This window comes from Callithrix jacchus, chromosome 18 (genome assembly GCF_049354715.1).
Source record: "Callithrix jacchus isolate 240 chromosome 18, calJac240_pri, whole genome shotgun sequence".
NCBI lineage: Eukaryota > Metazoa > Chordata > Mammalia > Primates > Cebidae > Callithrix > Callithrix jacchus.
This window is the reverse complement of record NC_133519.1, coordinates 39626886-39643007: the sequence shown is the minus strand read 5'-3', so window position 1 is coordinate 39643007 and position 16122 is coordinate 39626886. Positions and strand designations below refer to the sequence as shown.

Here is a 16122-nt window from a genome sequence, read left to right as displayed (position 1 = left end):
CCACCTCACCTCCCAAAGTGCTGAGATTACAGGCATGAGCCACCCGCTTGGCCTATATGGACATATACTTTCATTACCTTTGGGTAAATTACTTGGAGTAAAATGGTTATATCATTTTGTAGGTGTATGTTTAACTTTTTTGAAAACTGCTCAACTGTTTTCCAACATAATTGTACCATTTTATATTCCCCTTATTAGTGTTTCAGAGCGACAGTTCTTCCACATCCTAACACTTCATTCCACTGGTATTTTTAATTTTAGCTATCTTAATAGATATGTAGTAGTCCCTTGTTAAGGTTTTAATTTCTGTTTCTCTAACAACTACCAACATTGAGCATATTTTAATGTGCTTATTTCCACTTGTTTGAATTTAGTTTGATGAAATTTTGTTTCAGAAAAACAAACTATTTTTGCAACTATGTCCATGAGGGATACTGACTTACAGTTTTCCTATTATGCCTTTATAATAGTTTTGAAGAAGGAAATTAATAATAGCAATAATAGTAAAACAAAACCTTACAATTTGTAGTTGCTATAGAATAAAGTAAATTTTGCTGTATTATGTGCTGTTTAATATAAAACCTAACCCCCAGCTCTGCTTAAAATTAACTAACTCCCTGTAAAACCTACCTTATCTATTCTCCCCACATTCTCAGCAAGGTTCCCAGGCATCTCAAGACTCCTGCTTTTCTTGCTGATCAGCTACAAAGTCACAGGGCAAGATAACACCCAAAGAATGTACAGTGCTTTCTCAAAATGCTGTTTTTCAAATGTAACGTACATCATAAAACATGTTACAAATTAACTGTTCTTTGTTCTGGCTTCTGTAAACCTGTTAGCTGCTAGGACATCCTGGATGTATGAAAAGTACCCCATTTTCTTTCCCCTTTGCTCAGCCTTGGGATGCTAATCCACTGAGCCAGCGGCCCCCTTAATACAATCCTCCTGTTTCACCCATTGGTCTCTCCAGTCTCCTGAATATTCCGGAACAGTTTTGCTATCAGTGTAATGCTGGCTTCATAAAATGAGTTGAGAAGTATTCCTTCCTCTTCCACTTTTGAGATGAATTTGTGTATAATTTGTATTATTTATTTAAACATTTAGTAGAATTCACCATGAAATTCTCTGGGTCTGGAATTGTCATAGTGAAAGGTTTTTAACAAAAAAAAAATATTTCTTTAACAAATATGCAGGTATTCAGGTTATTTTTTCTTCTCAAGTAAGTTTTGGCAGCTTGTGTCTTTCAAGCACTTTCTCAACTTGATCTTTGTTGTTGAATTATTGACACAAAGCTGTTCACAATATTTTTATTATCTTTTTAACATCTGTAAGATGTAGAGTAATGTAACCTCTCTTAGGTAAGTACTCCTTATCTAAAATGCTTAGGACCAGAAGTATTTTGGATTTCAGGGCTTCTTTTTAAGATTCTAGAATATTTGCATTATACCTGCCAGTTGAGCATCCCTGATGCAAAAACCCTAAATCCAAAACATTTTCATGATCATTTCCTTTGAGCGGGACTTTCCGCATCATGTCAGTGCTCAAATTTTGTTGGATTTTGGAGCATTTCAGATTTTGAACTTTTGAATTGGGGTGTTCAACCTGTATTGGTAATTTGTGCCTTCTCTCATTTGTTTTTTTTCTGATCAGTCTGGCAACAGGTTAATCAATTTTACTGATTTCTCAAAGAACCAGCTCTTGTTTTCATTGATTTTTCTCTACTTTTCTGTTTTCTATGTAATTGATTTTAGCTTTGGTCTTTAATATTTTCTTGTACCTACTTTGGGTTTACTTGGCTCTTCTTTCTTTCATTTCTTAAGATGGAAGCTGAAGTCACCACTTTGAGATGTTTCTTCTTTTCCAAAATAGGCATTCAGTACTATAAAGTTTGTGTCTTTATTATTTGCAGTATGTGTCTTGTAGGCAGGATGTAGTTGGGTCCTGTTTCATCCAATAATATCTCTTCCAACTGTGATATTTATTGATAAAGATTTTCCTCTTTTTCTGCCTTCTTTTGGATAAACTGAATATTTTGTATTTTATTTCCATTATTGGCTTATTAGCTATAACTCTTTGCTATTTTAATGGTTGATTTAAGATTTATAGTATATATATTAAATATACATTTAAATATATAGTAAACATATATATTTACCTTATGATATATATATGCACCTTATGACAGTCTACCTTCAAGTGATGTATTAAATATGTATATTTATGCAAAATATATATATTTACCTTATGACAGTCTAAGGTATATACATAAGGTAAATATATATTTACTAAATATTTAAGTATAAATTTATATTTAAATAAGTGATATATTAAATATGTATATTTATGCTAAATATATATTTACCTTATGACAGTCTAAGGTATATACATAAGGTAAATATATATTTACTAAATATTTAAGTATAAATTTATATTTAAATAAGTGATATATTAAATATGTATATTTATGCTAAATATATATTTACTTTATGACAGTCTAAGGTATATACATAAGGTAAATATATATTTACTAAATATTTAAATATAAATTTATATTTAAATAAGTGATATATTAAATATGTATATTTATGCTAAATATATATTTACCTTGTGACAGTCTACCTTCAAGTGACAGCATATCACTTCAGATATAAGAACCTCACGCTAGTACGTTTCCATTTCTCCCCTCCCAACTTTTGTTCTAGTTCTGTTATGCCTTTGACTTTTACATATATTATAAACCACGTACTACATTGTTACTGCTTTACTTAAATAGTACATTTTCTTTTAAAGAGATTTATATAAGAAAAAATCCTATTCACTTAGTAACCATTTGTGGTGGTGTTCATTCCTTTTTATAGACCCAGAATTCTATCTGGTTTCTTATTCCTTCTGCCTGACAGACTTCCTTTAATATTTCTTGCAGTGTGGTTCTGCTGGTAATGAATTCTTTCAGGTTTTGTATGACTAAAAGAGTTTTTCTTTTTCTTCCATTTTTGAAGGATATTTTCCCTGGACATAAAATTCTAGGTTGATAGGAGTTTCATTCTCCTCGCACTTTAAAGATGTTGGCACTGCCTTCTCATCTGTATTGTTTCCAAAAGAAACCTGCTGTCATCCTTGTCTCTGTTCCTCTGTCCATAATGTGTGCTTCTTCTCTGACTGCTAAGATTTTCTCTTTATCATACACTTTGATCTAAATGTTTCTGTCCCCCTCAAATTCATATGTTGACACCGAATCATGAATCTGCTATTAGGAGGTGAGGCCTTTGGGGGGAGATTATATCATAAGGGTACAGCCCTCATGACACTCATGATTTTTATCTCACACATTGGCCTTCCTATAAAAGAGATCCCAGAGTCTACATTTGGAAATTTTCAGCCATTGTTTCTTCAAATATTTTTTTCTCTCCTTTCTGTCTCTTCTCTCCTTTGTGGATTCCAAATGTATATTAGGCCGCCCAAAGTTGTTCCACAGCTTACTAATTCTCTGTCCTTTTTTAAAACACATCCCTTTTCCTTTGTCTTATTTTACATATTTTTATTGCTATGACTTTAAGTTCACTAAACATTCCTTTTGCAGAGTCCAACCTATCATTCCTCTCATCCAATGTATTTTTCATTTCACATGTTGTAGTTTTCATTTTTAGAAGCTGGACTTGGCCTCTGTTTATTTCCCATGTCTCTACTTAACTTTTTGAACACATTTAATACAGTAATAGTAACGATTTTAATGTGCTTGTCTGTTAATTCTTACATTTACCTCAATTCTGATAGACTTACCTCCTCATTATAGGTGTATTTTCCTGCTCCTTCACATACCTGGTAATTTTTGACTAGATGGTAGACATTGTGAATTTTACTTTATTGGATGCTGGAAATTGTTTCCCCATAAATATTTGTGAGCCTTGTTTTGAGATGTAATTACTTGGAAACACTTCAGTCCTTTTTTGTCTTGCTTTTAAAATTTGTTTTGCTGAACAAAACTAATATTTGCTCTAGAGATAATTTTCCCCCCTACTAAAGAAGACCTTTCTGTGTATACTACCAAAAGTCCTTGAATCTTGAGGTTTCCAGTTTGCCTACTGAGAATAGGTACTAATTATGTCCCTGTGTGAAGTCTGGGCACTTTTACCTCTAATCCTATCAGGCAGTTTTTCCCCAGGGAAGTTTGCTCACATACATGCATTTATAAGCATTCAGCTGAATACTTAAAAGGGACCCTCTGCAAATCTCTAGAGTTCTCTCTCTGTACACGTCTCTCCTGTCTGTAACTCTGTCCTGTGAACTCTAATCTGTTTGGTCTCCCTGGGCTCTCAGCTTTGTCTCCTCAATTCAGGAAGTCTCCTGGAATCTACCTGGGTTTCTATTCCTTGCGACGCAGCATGGAATCTCTCTCAAGACAGTAAGTAGGACAATCATAGAGTTCACCTCATGTGCTTGCCATCTCTCAAAGACTACTTCCCTTTTGGGCCTAATGTTCAAGATCTTGCAAACTCTTATCTCATATATCACATGTGATACTTGGTTCTTTCCAGCGGGAAGTTCAATACTGTCCTTTCTGTTCCATCTTGGCCAGAAGCTAGATCTCTGTCATTATAATTACACCCATATTACAAATGAGTAAATTGAAGGATCAGTCCAAGCTTCTAAACTGTAAGTGGCTCCAAACCCCACAACAAGTCTAGTACTAAGTTCTGTCAATTATTCCCTTTTATCCATTTCTATTACCCTCACTATAGTTAAAATCTTAATCGTCGTCTGAATTACCAAAATTAACTAAGTGATGGACTAAACTATGTGCATTTCATTTATGTTTCTATGCTGCTAGCAGCTCCTGCACATTGTTAGAGAAGGGATAGGGCATTATTGAAAGTATGGAATGCTGGAGCCAGGCTGCCTGAGTACAAATGCCCACTCATTGTTTTGTTCATTGGCTGTATGACTTGGGCAAGTTATTTAACCTCATTATGCATTCTTTTTTTTACTGTAGCACAGGAATTATAATAGTACCAATGTCAGAGGATTATTGTGAAGATTAAACGATGTAACGAATGTGAAGTGTATAGAACAGTGCCTGCTACACAGTAAACATTATTGAAATGTTAGTTAATATGACGGACTTGAATTGAACTGGTCTCCTTGCTTTCTATTTCTCTTCCTTTAATTTATCCTCCAGAAGATAATTACTTTTTAGAAGATGCTTCCTGAAATTTAAGTTTTATCCTATTTCATCCCTGCTGTAAAACCTTTGATGGCTCCCACATACCCTTCAAAGCATTCCTACTGTTTAACCCCAACATCCATCTCCGAACACATCTCCCTGCCACCACAAATACCATATGAACTCTTTGCTACAGTAATATTGATTCATTTGCCAGACCCCAAATATGTCTTTATTCTGGCCTTTGCTCGCCCAGTCACCTCCACTTAGAATTCCAGAATTCTAGCATCTCCCCCTCCACCCAAATCTACCCCTCATCAAAATCCTATCCATGTTTAGAAGTTCAACTAGAACTCCACCTCTCTTATCAACTCCCCGGTAACAACTGTCCATGATTTTAATATAACCCCTTTTTATTTTCTTAAGTGCTTGTTATCATAGACCTATGCACCTAGAAGGCACTCAATAAACATCTACTCAATGAACAAGTAAATGACTCGGAAAACTAGTAGGGGCATTCTGGGTAAGGGACCATGCAGTAAACTCTTTGCTTAGCTACTTCTTCCTGGGAGAAGCCAAGTTCCTTATCATGCAAATGGTAGGAGGAGCTGAGCTCAAAACAGCCACATTATCCCTGGCAGCCTCGGGGGTACAGAAGTAGCAAAGGCCACAAAACTCCAGTTGCCAGTTTCCAGATTGTTTAACGTGTCTAATTAACTCACCTGCACTGAGTCAAATGTGACAAAGACAAGCAGAAAATCCCATCAAATATAGACTCAGCTACCATCCTCCCCCCTGGAAATAGAAACTGGGAGACAGCAGCTTAGGATACAGAGGAAGAGTGACATGATGTCAAAAGACTAAAGCAAAACGGGTTCCCATCCCCGCCATCCCTGCAGCAAGACCGGCAGTGGGAGCCTCCCTCACCCTCTCCTGCCCTAAGCTGTGAGGGCCCTTCCAAAAATGGGAAACAGGGAACAAAGGAAAATGTAACACAAGCTGCCTCCCAGCATGCAGTCCTCTCTGCCTCTGTCTCTTAGAGACTCAGGGAGGAAAAGAAAAGTAAGACATAAAAATGTGTCCCGGCATATTGTGCACTGCTATACTGGTTCAGCACACTATCATAAAAGGAGAAGTGGCACTTCTAACTCTCCTTCACTTTTTCTTGCTCCTGCCCCAGAAGGGCACACAGCCTACCTTACTGGGTGGGTAATTCTGGTCAGAGTTTATTTTAAGGCAAACAATAACAACAAAACAGAGGAATCCACATAGATGGTATGATCTGCAGAAGGACTGTCCTAACATATCTCCAAACCCATGCCCACTGTCTTTCTCGGCCACCTTAAGTTTCTACCAAGAATTCCTCATAGAGCTCAAGCCGTATCCTGGCTCTATTCACTTAAAAAGTATGTAATGAGCACCTTACATGTGCCAAACTCTTGCACCAGCGATCAAATAGTGAGAAAATGCATGAATAGTTTCTGCCCTAATGGATACTACAGTCTGCAGGGAGAAATGGACATTAAATAACTTATTTACATGTAATAAATAACATAACATATAACAATTAATTATATAGTAAGCCCCTGCATGATAAGCATAATGGGCACGTTCTATAACTATTTCTTGAAAAAATTATTTATAAATAATTGAACAAACTGAATGAATAACGTACATAGATAAATTTGTAATCATGTAATGTGGTAACTTCTGCAGGGCAAGTACAGCATGCAAACTCAGCCTCATCTTGGAAATCAGGAGACCTCTCCCAGAGAAGACTGGAAGGACGAGCAGAAGTCCATTCCCTCAAGGCAGAGTGGAAGGGGGCTCCATTGCTTGCCGTTGCTTACCAGGTAGGGGATCCACAGCACGATGCCTGACTTACCTGTGCCTCAGTTTCCTCATCTGTAGAATGGGGGCTATAAGAGTACCACCTTCTTCACAGCGCTGTTGTGAATACTAAAATAAGCTAACCAACACACTAGATGGTAAAGTGTTTACAATAGTTCCTTGAATAGACAAAGTAAGCACCAAGTGTTTGCCTTTGTTATCGCGGTTGTTCCTGATCCTACAGGAACCAGCTCAAGTTTCTCCTCCTGGCAGGCCCTATCTGACGTCCCCAGAACTCTCCGCTCAAACCTTGCAGTTGGGGGTTAGGTTTCAATATATGAATCTGCCGAAGGGACATAAACACCAGTCCACTGCACATCCCCAGCCCCTGCACGATAAGCATAATGTGCACATTCTGTAACTATTTCTTGAAAAAATTAACAAATTCCCATCGTGTTGCTTCCCACAGGTGGTATTTGCCTACTGCATTACTCAGCACCTCATGGTCTCCCCATCTTCAGTGTCCAGAAACCTCCTCCACAGCAAGTATTTTTCTTTCACCTTATAAACACATGACACCCGCGACTAATTGTGTTCTCCCATCTAGCTGCAAAGAAGTTCAGAGCCAAAACTGAAGTCCAATTGATAACTGAGAAGGCATTTATGGCAAATACTATACCCGCTTTTTGATTCCTCTTAATACTATGTTGTATTATTTTGCCCTCACCCTACTAATCCTTTTGTATCTTTTTTTTTTTTTTTTTGAGACGGACTTTTGCTCTTGTTACCCAGGCTGGAGTGCAATGGCACGATCTCAGCTCACCGCAACCTCCGCCTCCTGGGTTCAGGCAATTCTCCTGCCTCAGCCTCCTTACACCGTGCCCAGCTAATTTTTTGTATTTTTAGTAGAGACGGGGTTGCATCATGTTAACCAGGATGGTCTCGATCTCTTGACCTCGTGATCCACCCACCTCGGCCTCCCAAAGTGCTGGGATTACAGGCTTTAGCCACCGCACCGGGTCCTTCCTTTTGTATCTTTTATATTTATTATTTGATATATGTAGAAATACAAAAATTATACATATGGCTCAGATGAGTAGTTTTTTACTTATACCTTTTTAAAAGCCAAATTTAGTTTTAATATTGAGCCCTAAATCCCTCTGGGCAGTAGGGGGAGGGGTGTTTAAACATGCTACTTAAATTTGCTTAAGACCCTGCTGACTTAAAAAGCCAGGCTCAGTTGCTCATACTTATAATACCAGCATTTTGGGAGGCTGAGATGGGAGGATCACTTGAGCTCAGGAGTTCAAGAGCAGCCTGGGCAACATAGCAAAGCCCCATCTCTACAAAAAAATTTTTTGATTAGCCAGGCATGATACATGCCTGTAGTCCCAACTACTCAGGAGGCTGAGGTGGGAGGTACAGTTAGGCACGATCATATCACTGTACTCTAGCCTGGGACACAGAGCAAGAAATTATTTTTTCTTTTGGGATATCTCAGCTTTTTTTTTTTTTTTTTTTTGAGACAGAGTTCCACTCTTGTTACTCAGGCTGGAGTGCAATGGCGCGATCTCGGCTCACCGCAGCCTCCACCTTCTGGGCTCAGGCAATTCTCCTGCCTCAGCCTCCTTAGTAGCTGGGATTACAGGCACACGCCACCATGCCCAGCTAATTTTTTGTATTTTTAGTAGAGACGGGGTTTCACCATGTTGACCAGGATGGTCTCGATCTGTTGACCTCGTGATCCACCCGCCTTGGCCTCCCAAAGTGCTGGGATTACAGGCTTGAGCCACCGTGCCCGGCCAATGTCTCAGCTTTTTAAGGGAAAAAGATGAATCAATTCAAAGTTGAATGTACTAAAAAAAAAAAAAAAAAAAAAAAAAACTCAAGGCAGAAATAAAAAAATTATTTGAAACTAATGAAAACAAAGATATAACACACCAGACTTTCTGGGACACATCCAAAGCAGCATTAAGAAGAAAGTTTTTATGCCTACACAAAGAAATTAGAAATATCTCAAATTAACAACCTAACATCATACCTAGAGAAACTAGAAAAACAAGAGCAAACCAACACAAAGCCAGCAGAAGACAATAAATAACCAAACTCAGGGTTGAATTGAATGAAACTGAGATGCAAAAATCTATACACATGATCAACAAAACCAAAAGTTGATTTTGTGAAAGAATAAACAAGATTTACACACTGCTAGCTATATTAATAAAGAAAAAGAGAGGCCTTCTGGGTCCCAGACAAGAGCATTTTCTACTCTATGTATCTGCCTCTAAAATCTACCTTGGGCCAGGCATGGTGGCTCACACCTATAATCCCAGCACTTTGGGAGGCCAAGGTGGGCAGATCACCTGAGGTCAGGCATTGGAGACCAGCCTGGCCAACATGGCAAAACCCGTGACTCTACTAAAAATACAAAAATTAGCCAGGTATGGTGGTGGGTACCTGTAATCCCAGCTCCTAGGAAGGCTGAGGCAGGAAAATCGCTTGAACACTGGAGGTAGAGGTTTCAGTGAGCTGAAATCACAATATTGCACTCCAGCCAAGGAGACAGAGTGAGACTCCATCTCAAAAATAAATAAATAAATAAAATGAAAGAGAGAGAGAGAAGATCCAAATAAACACAATCGGAAATGACAAAAGTGATGTACCATTAACTCCACAGAAACACAAAAAAAATTGGAGACTATTGTGAATAATTCTATATATACAAACTAGAAAACCTAGAAGAAATGGGTAAATTCCTGGAAACATATGAGTTTCCAAGATTGAACTAGGAAGAAATTGAAATCAGGAACAGACCATAATAAGTTCCAAGACAATCAGTAATTAACAAAACCTACCAACCAGAAAAATCCCTGGACCAGAAAGATTTATAGCCAAATTCTACCAGACATACAATGAGGGAGCTGGTACCAATCCTACTGAAATTATTCCAAAAAGCTAAGGAAAAGAACTCCTCCCTAACTCATTCTATAAGGCCAGCAACATTCTTATACCAAATTCTGTCAGAGATACAATGAAAAAAGGAAACTTCAGGCCAACATCCCTGATGAACATAGGCACAAAAATCCTCAACAAAATGCTGGCCAACTGAATCCAACAGCACATCAAAAATATAATATACCACGATCAAGCAGAATGTATTCCTGGGATTTAAGGTTGTTTCAACATATGCAAATCAATAAATTGATTCATCACATAAACAGAACCAAAAACAAAAAACACATCTCAATAGACACAGAAAAGGCTTTTGATAATATTCAATATCCCTTCATGTTAAAATATATATATATATTCAATATCCCTTCATGAACTAGTAGCTTAATAAACTAAGTATCAAAGGAACATACTTCAACATAATGAGAGCCCTCTATGACAAACCCCACATCATACTGAATGCACAAAAGCTGGAAGCAGTCCCCTTGAGAACTGGAACAAGATAAGGATGCCCACTCTCACCAATTTAGTACTGGAATTCCTACCCAGATCAATCAGGCAAGAGAAAGAAATCAAAGGCATCCAAATAGGAAGAGAGGAAGTCAAACTATCTCTCTTTGCAGACAATAAGATTCTATACCTAGAAAACCCCCTAATCTCTGCCCAAAAGGTCCTAAAACTCATAAACAATTTCAGTAAAGTTTCAGGATACAAAATCAATGTACAAAAATCAGTTTTATTTCTGTACACCAATAATGTCCAAGCTGAGAACCAAATCAAGACTGTAATCACACCCACAATAGCCACAAAAAGAAGAGTAATACAGCTAACCAGGGAGGTGAGAGATCACTACAATGAGAATTACACAATACTGCTAAAAGAAATCAGAGACAACATGAACCAATGGAAAAAATATTTTATGCTCATGTACAGGAAGAATCAATATCATTATAATGGCCATTCTGCTCAAAGCAATTTACAGATTGAATGCTATTTCTATCAAACTACCAATGTCACTTTTTACAGAATTATAAGAAACTATTCTAAAATTCATATGGAACCAAAAAAGAGCCCAAATATTCAAAATAATCCTAAGCAAAAAGAACAAAGGCATCACATTACCTGAGGTATCATGTTACCCAGCTTCAAACTACACTACAAGGCTACAGTAACCAAAATAGCATGGTACTGGTACAAAAACAGACACACAGACTAATGGAACAGGTTAATGAACTCAGAAATAAAGCCATATGCCTACAACCATCTGATTTTCCACAAAGTTGACAATAACAAGCAATGGGGAAGGACTCTCTATTCACTGAATGGTGCTGGGATAACAGGCTAGCCATATGCAGAAGATTGAACCTAGATCCCTTCCTTTCACCATATACAAATGGATTAAAGACTTAAATATAAAACCTAAAACTATAAAAACCCTAATAGAAAACCTAGGGAACATCATTGGTAACATAGGCCTTGGCAAAGATTTCATAATGAAGTCTCCAAAAGCAATTGCAACAAAAACAAATACAGACAAGTAGGACCTAAAACTAAAGAGCTTCTGGCCAGATGCAGTGGACCATGCCTGTCATCCCAGCACTTTGGGAGGCCAAGGCAGGAAGATTGCTCGAGCTCAAGAATTTGAGAACAGCCTGGGAAACACAGTGAGACCCTGTCTCTACTAAGAATGAAAAAAGAAAATGTAAATCAGCTGGGTGGAGTGGCACATGCCTATAGTCCCAGCTATTCTGTAGGCTAAGGTGGGAGGATTTCTTGATCTTGGGAGATCAAGTCTGCAGTGAGCTTATGATCATACCACTGCCCTCCAGCCTGGGCAATGGCAAAAAATAAAAATAAACAAAACTTAAAAATAAACTAAAGAGCTTCTGCACAGGAAAAGAAAATATCAACAGAGTAAACAGACAACCTACAAAATGAGAAGATATTCATAAACTATGCATTCAGCAAAGGTCTAATACTCAGAATCTATAAGAAACTTATACAAACCAATAGGTGAAAAACAACTCCATTTAAAAATGGGCAAAGGGCATGAACAGACACTGCTCAAAAGAAGGCATACATGCAGCCAACAAGCATATGAAAAATAAGCTCAACACCACTAATCATTAGAGGAATGCAAATTAAAACCACATTGAGATACCATCTCTCACCTGTCAGAATGACCATTATTAAAAAGTCAAAAAATAACACGTCGGTGAGGTTGTGGAGTAAAAGAGGACACTCACAGGCTGATGGTGGGAATGTAAATAAGCACAGCCACTGTGGAAAATAGTTTGGAAATTTCTCTATGAACTTAGAGGAGAAGTATTTGACCCAGTAATCCCACTATTGGGCATATACCCAAAGGAAGATAAATCATTCTGCCAAAAAAAAAGGCACTCACATTCATCACAGTGTTATTCACAATAGCGAAAATGTGGAACCAACCTAGACACCCACGAATGACGGACTGGATAAAGAAAATGTGGTGTGTATACACCATGGAATACTACACAGCAATAAAAAATCACATCCTTTGTAGCAACATAGATGCAGGTAGAGTCCATTATCCTAAGCTTATTAATGCAGGAACACAAAGCCAAATACCACACGTTCTCCTCATAAGTGGCAGCTAAACATTGAGTACACAGGGACACAGAGAAGGGAACAATAGACACCAGGACCTGCTTGATGGAGGAGGGTGAGAGGAGAGCGAGGATTGTACTACACTCACTACCTGGGTGTGAAGAAATCGTTTGTACACCAAACCCCAGTGACGTACCATTTGCCCATGTAACAGACCAAGCTGAGAGGAAAAAAGAAACCATGAAACGTACAAGGGCGAATGGTTGGAGTATCCTGCAGCACGAGCTGATTTCCTGAAATAAAGACGGCAACACTAACAGCGTCCAGGCTGGAGTGCAGCTTTTCAGAGCTCAGTACATTTTAATTTTGTTTTTTACCACATCCCTGAAGGTCCTAGTCTTTCAAGATTGCAAATTAATTGACACAATTAATAATTTTGAAACATTTGAATTCTCAACTGTGAAAGAAAAAATAAACAAAGTTGAGTGCATATGGACACAAAGAAGGGAACAGCAGATACCAGGGCCTCCTTAAGGGTGGAGCGTGGGAGGAGGCTGAGGACGGAAAAACTTCCTATCTGTTCTGTGCTTATTTACTTGGGTGACAAAATAATCTGTACCTCAAACTCCTGTGGCACGCAATTTGCCTAAAGAACAAACCTGCACATGTACCCTGAGCCTAAAATAAAAGATTTTTTAAAAAGACAAAGTCAAATTTCCTACCAAGGCTGTTTCTCCCCTTCTTCTCCTACTAATCAAATGATATCCGAGTTTCAGGAAGCCCGTAGGGCATCTTGATGACACAGAGATGGGACTCATTGGTCTTCCTGTGTCTCCAGGGCAGTGTGGTTAGTCTGGCCTGGCCCTGAGCAGATCGAGCCTGTGTCATGCTTCAGGCTGGCACCAGCTGCTAAAAAGTCTCCTGGTATGAGGTCCCCAACTTTGAGGCCTATGTATTAAAACTATAGGATGGCTTTCATTCCACAAATTCACTTGAGAGAAAGCTCTGTGAATGTGGCCTTTTGAGCTTCACAAGTCCCTCGGTTAATGTGTATAAAATTATCTTCCCTCCCAGGGGATGCTGACTGACAGCCAGAGCAAGGCTCATGACACCACAGGCAATTGTTTCCTCCTGTAGCCCAGTCAGACCAAGAAACAGAGCCTGAAGATGAGGCCGTTAAAAAGACTTGGGAGCAAGCCAGGTACTTTCTCCAGTTTCCAACCTCCACGCTGCATTTTGTACAAAGCAAGGCTTCAATTAGTGGAAATTTCCAAGCTAGAAATACCTTGCAGCTAACTAGCTTTGAAATGTTGACACGCAACTATTCACTGGTGTGCTTGCAGTCCTGCATAATGAAGTGAGGAATGTCCTAACCTGAACTAATGGAGTCACTTAACCCAAGAGTCTGCTCTCTTCCACAGCATGTGCTTCAACTGGCAGAGTCATCCTCCTGACAGAACATCATTCATGCAGATCCTAGCAGTCATTTTAAAAGAATCGATCATGGGCCCAGTGCTTTGCACAGATCATCTTTACTTATTGGAGAATATACAGGGAGAGTATTCTGAGATCCATTCCAGGGACGTGGAACTGAGTAATCTGACTCCAAAACCCATGCTCATTGACCCTGCTGCCTCTAAGATAATTTATTCAGCTCCTTTCTTGGAAAGCTGGAAACAAATGCAGTACAAATAAAGACCAAATAAAATATTTTTGTGGAGTGCAACGGGCTTTCTTTAAACAACTTTTTCAAAATCCATTCCATGGCCACTCATACTGAAGCAGCTCATGTTAACTATGGACAAAGCACTGCTCCTTCCTCCCTGGTTGCCTCCCAACCCCACCTGCTTTTCTCCATCCTCAGAGACAGAAGAGGGAAAATGTCACACGTAAATTTTGAACAGCAGTTCTCACTACAGCTCCACAGAGATGTCTGAATTGTTTGTTACACAACTGAACCTTCTCTCACATAAACCGATATCCTTATTTCAAGCTAATTGTGATTTCCAGCTGCTTTGATCATTTCTAACACCGTTGTTTTTAATAACTTTTTAGAAATCTTTTCAACAATCAGATTTGTACATAGGTTCTCTGTGAAAACAGTTTTCATGTCACTTTGTTATTAATGTCTTCTGTCTGGGTATTCTGATGCATTTTCTTCTTTTTTTGGGGGGGGGTGTTTGTTTGTTTGTTTTTGTTAGAGTCTCTCTCTAAGTGATGTCTTTTCTTTCTTTCTTTTTTCTTTCCTTTTTTTTTTTAGACAGAGTCTCTCTCTGTTACCCAGGCTGGAGTGCAGTGGCATGATCTCAGCTCATTGCAATCTCCACCCTCCAAGCTGAAGCAATTTTCATGCCTCAGCCTCCCCAATAGCTGGGATTACAGACGTGCACCACCACACCCAGCTCATATGTGTATTTTGAGTAGAGGCGGGGTTTCACCATGTTGGCAGGCTGGTCTCAAACTCCTGGCCTCAAATGATCCACCCACCTTGGCCTTCCAAAGTGCTGGGATTACAGGGGAGAGCTACCATGCCCAACCAATTCGCTTTCTGTCAACCATTTCACAAGGCAATCTGTCAAAGCACTGTTAAGGTTATTCCGAAGGCTACACGAAAAATAAAACATGATTTTCAAAGAAAGCAAAGTAAATTACAAATAAATTGGCATCTTCCTATGGCTCTGGAATAGAATTATATTCATTGCATCTGAAAATGATTAAAATAGGCTGGGCGCAGTGGCTCATGCCTGCAATCCCAGCACTTTGGGAGGCTGAGGCAGGTGGATCACCTGAGGTCAGGAATTTGAAATCAGCCTGGCCAACATGGTGAAACCCCATCTCTACTAAACATACAAAAATAAACCAGGCTTGGTGGTGCATACCTGTAATCCCAGCTACTTTGCAGGCTGAGGCAGGAGAATCACTTGAACCCGGGAGGTGGAGGTTGCAGTGAGCCGAGATTGCACCACTGCACTCCAGCCTGGGTGACAAAAGTGAAACTCTGTCCTAAAAAAAAAAAAAAATGATTAAACTATACAAGGTACTTTACCATCTCTTATGAAACATTTTTTAAGTAGTCAACTAGTTATTCTTTATTTTAATATCTAATTAATGTTATAATTAGAAGTTATTCATTATTAATAATTTGTTATGCTTGATTAGCTATATAATTCTATATAAATATAAATGATTATTAAAAATTAACTCAAATCAAGTTCATCTGGAAAGTTTCAAGCTTTAATTTATTTTTACTAGTTTCTTCTACAGCTCCAATTTCTATACCCCTTTGAGATAACAATAGAGATCACTAAATGTTTTGCAAGGTTATAGTACACAGCAGAAATAAATGTCCAGGAGGACCTGGGAAAAGCTGAAAAAAAATTCCCGGAGCCCAAAAAGGAAAAAAAAAATTATTTTGAAAGGAGAGATGAGATGGCGCCAATTCAACTCCAAAAAGAGTTTCTTAAAGCAGCACTTTGGGTGAGGCATCAGGCCAAAGATCTCTAACAAATTCTAAAGTTTGCCAGGAACCTGCCTTGACCCTGATGAACAACAGTGCACGCAAATGCAGAAGCCGCACCACAGTGCTCTCTTGA

The 16122-nt window shown here is 38.5% G+C and overlaps 1 protein-coding gene and 1 long non-coding RNA gene across 6 annotated transcripts in view; one reads left to right on the top strand and one right to left on the bottom strand.

The window, feature by feature from the left end:
• The window catches only part of LOC128930096 (uncharacterized), a 52025-nt gene extending 44359 nt beyond the window's left edge, over window positions 1-7666 (top strand). For both annotated transcript variants that reach the window (XR_008477690.2, XR_008477691.2), the window contains exons 2-3: window positions 6878-7014; window positions 7461-7666. This is a non-coding gene — a long non-coding RNA (uncharacterized LOC128930096). The remainder of the gene's footprint in view (window positions 1-6877; window positions 7015-7460) is intronic.
• CACNA1E (calcium voltage-gated channel subunit alpha1 E) overlaps window positions 1-16122 on the bottom strand; it is a 515845-nt gene that overhangs the window by 450058 nt on the left and 49665 nt on the right. The gene's annotated exons all lie outside the window — the stretch shown is intronic.